Source organism: Triticum urartu, chromosome 7 (genome assembly GCF_003073215.2).
Source record: "Triticum urartu cultivar G1812 chromosome 7, Tu2.1, whole genome shotgun sequence".
Taxonomy (NCBI): Eukaryota; Viridiplantae; Streptophyta; class Magnoliopsida; order Poales; family Poaceae; genus Triticum; species Triticum urartu.
In genome coordinates, this window is record NC_053028.1 from 112,997,762 (window position 1) to 113,001,167 (window position 3,406).

At 44.3% G+C, this 3,406-nt stretch overlaps 1 pseudogene; it reads right to left on the reverse strand.

Moving 5' to 3' along the window:
* Positions 1–442: 442 nt before the first annotated feature.
* Positions 443–1,473, reverse strand: LOC125518506 (annotated as a pseudogene).
* Between the last annotated feature and the right edge of the window lie 1,933 nt (positions 1,474–3,406).

The following is a 3,406-nucleotide window of genomic DNA, read 5'->3' on the forward strand; positions in this document are numbered from 1 at the left end:
ATTTATAGAAGGTCCACATCTACTTGATGGTGCGCGATAACGTTGTTCAAAGATTCAGAAGTACAAACAAGAATGCCTACAAACGGACAGTGACTTGCTACATGCAGCCAATCACAGAAAATATTCAAATGTGATGTAAGATACTTTTTTTCATGAAAAGGTTAGGACATGCAGAGTTAATACTTACTGCCGGTGAATGCGACGCTTGTGCAAGTTTTCATACAATTTATAGAAGGTCCACATCTACTTGATGGTGCGCGATAACGTTGTTCAAAGATTCAGAAGTACAAACAAGAATGCCTACAAACGGACAGTGACTTGCTACATGCAGCCAATCACAGAAAATATTCAAATGTGATGTAAGATACTTTTTTTCATGAAAAGGTTAGGACATGCAGTTCTTCATTGAGAAAGAGTTGAAACAGGGAAGGCACATGAAACTTGTCAGTTCTAGCACACAAATAGTGTGGATAAGTACACACCCATCCAGTGAAAGATTACACGGCACAGTACAAATATGAATGGTGAAGCCAACTGCAGAAGCTGGAGTAGGCCTTAAATCCAGCATAAAAATTTCCTACAGAGTTCTAAAATCTGAACGATGAAACTAACAACAAAAGCTCAAGTAATAATGCCTCCATGAAGCATCCTCTGCCGAAGCTGGAAAAGGCTATGCTCTCTGTTGGAAGGTGAAGGCAAAGCAGAAAACTGCAGTAACACACAGCGGTCACTCGCTATCAGAATCGAACACACTTGGATACACCCAGAGGGCCTGCAGCTGGTGGTACCAGTTTTTTCTGTACGGAAGGTCAGGATTGGTCGACGGATCCCACACAGCATCTGCCTCATCACCAAACCCATGTATGCTCCAAGGTTCAGAGTAATGGGCATAGTACAAGCAGTTCCTCCTCGCTCCCCATAGTTATGGGCTCATGCAAGAAAACGGTGTGCTCATCACAAAACCCCCAACAAAGAGTGCCCAATTTTCCAGCTTCTTTACCTCCACCCATTTTGCCGGCTTGGTACAGATATCGAGGCAGTAGGGTTTATAGGTCAATGGTGCTTCCAATGATAAGTTGATGCAATGATCAACAATGAGAAGCATGTCGCCACATACAACTAGCCATGGTCTTAAATATGGGCATTCATCCATGCCATCCCACCACAACGTCTTTATCTCCTGTAGACCAAGCTGAGGGTCTAGCTGCAAACTGTAGATCCTATAATGATAATCAATCAGGATGAATTGGTCATTGTATTCCACAATCTGTTCTATGCGTGCATCATTAAGCTAGATTTCAGACCAAGTTTCACTCCCAACTGGCCAATAAAACAAGGATGGTTGAGTACTGATGAAGATGTGCGCGTTGGGTGAACCAAGGGGTGCTGTCAGAGAGTGCCACTGTAGTAGAACTCTTCACGGTCATTCCTGAATGGATGCTTATAAGTTTTGTGCACTGAACACCACTTCATGTCCCGTGACAGCCGTGGCGGTGGTATTAAGTTAGTAAATCATCTCAGAAATTTGCTAGTGCTTTTTTGGCGAGGCGTGGAGTACTGACGAATGCAACTCTTGAATGAGTCATCCTGAAGATGCTGATTGCGACACCACTGCATGTCTGGGTGAAAACTCTTGCACTGTCCTTTATTGGTCGGGCTCATCGGTGACAAAATTGCGTTGTTGCATTGTTGAAGTCGTTGTCTATTTGCTATTGTGCTGGTCTTGATTGGACCATAGAAGACGAGGCGGACCGGCAGCGGCACCGGAGCCAAAGGGTATTGCTCTGGGTAGCTTCTTTGACGTTCTTTTGTCTTCAAAAAAATTATTTAACTTGTTCAATAAGAAAGAAATAAAGTAATTACTCGCGCAAGTGGGCATCCCATTGTGCTAATTCCGAAAACAGTAGAAAATAATAGTACTTGGGAGCTAATTAAGCCAAAAAGTACGGCATTCATGTGACAAACACGACTATTGTAGATCTTACATTGATCTATCTTTTCTTCTACTGTGACAACTCTAAACCCCTCAAATCGAGCTCAAACTTGCTATCCATTGTATTTATGTAGGAAGCTCCCTTAGGCCTTATTTGGTTTGGCAGGGTTTGAAGAGGTTTGAAAGGGATTAAAGGGGATTAAATCCCTTGCAAGTCAAAAACCCTCTCAAACCTCCCCAATCTCCTTCAATCCCCATGGCGAGGGGATTAAATGAACAGGGCCTTAAAGTGCTCGACAAAGCATGTCCAGCCTAGAGGGTGTCGTCGCATCACGGGAAATTGCCCAGACCTCCACCACGCAGGACGGCTGATCGATCCTTTCGGCCAGTGGCATGTCGGATTGCCTCTTCTGCCACCGTGAGTCCGCGGCGCTTTGGACTTCGGTGTTATGCCAAAGTGCACAGCGGCATGCCCCTTCCGCCATCATCATAGGTTCAAAACATGCTCCTCCCATCTGTTTTGGCTGAAGGTGTTACGTGGCATTTGCCAGCCTTCTTCCAGGGCACATTTGGCATGAACTTTCGGTTCGGCTAGCTCCACCACTCAAGATATGAAACTAGATGGCGTCCGCTCAAAGCGAGAGAGTGCAATCGCCACACATGGCTATCTTAGGAGGAGAAACCACATTTCTTAGGTCGCTACTACCTTTCCCAGTGCCTCCCAATCCTACTACTGCTTGGTTTCACACACTACCACAACTAGACTTGCTACCCGGGCTTCGTTAGCTAAATTCCAGACTAAGACTTGCTTCTTCCCTGACTAGTTGAAACATGCTCCTATATAATCATGGGAGAGCAACAAAACAAACTCAACTAACATCTTTCTTTTTTTTGCGAATATCAAACTCAACTAACCTAGTACAAGAGAAAATTGCTTCGCCAAGGTGTTCACGCTCAAAAATGGCATGATCGCAAAGAGTGACTTGAGGCTATAGCAATATGAGGTCAAATTTATGATTTCATGTCACCATTGGATGGTTCTGAAGCTGATCGAAATAGATATAGAGATGGTCCAAAATGGAGCTCGGATGCAAAAGTTATGACAATCTTAGAGATTCTCGTATTGACATCAGATTAAAGAATGGCATGAAACCTAATTAAGATGGCCTTGGATGGAAAAAGTTACAACTGGAAAGTTCTTCGTCTGATCCAAACGGACGATTTTGATATAAAAATCGTCTTCATTCGAGGTCGTACGCGAATTCTGCAACCAAAACCGTGAATTGCTGTAATGTTTGGCTGGATCATCCGTGCCAGGGTCTAGATCATCGGGCCGGAGGACGAATAAACGACCCAAACAACAGAAGCTAAAGAGTAAAGCCGGATGATCTGGGTGTAGACCCGGATGATCCGAATGTCCGGACAACTTTTTTCTGCTGCACATGTTAGAAAACAGCCCGAGACACCGCGAAG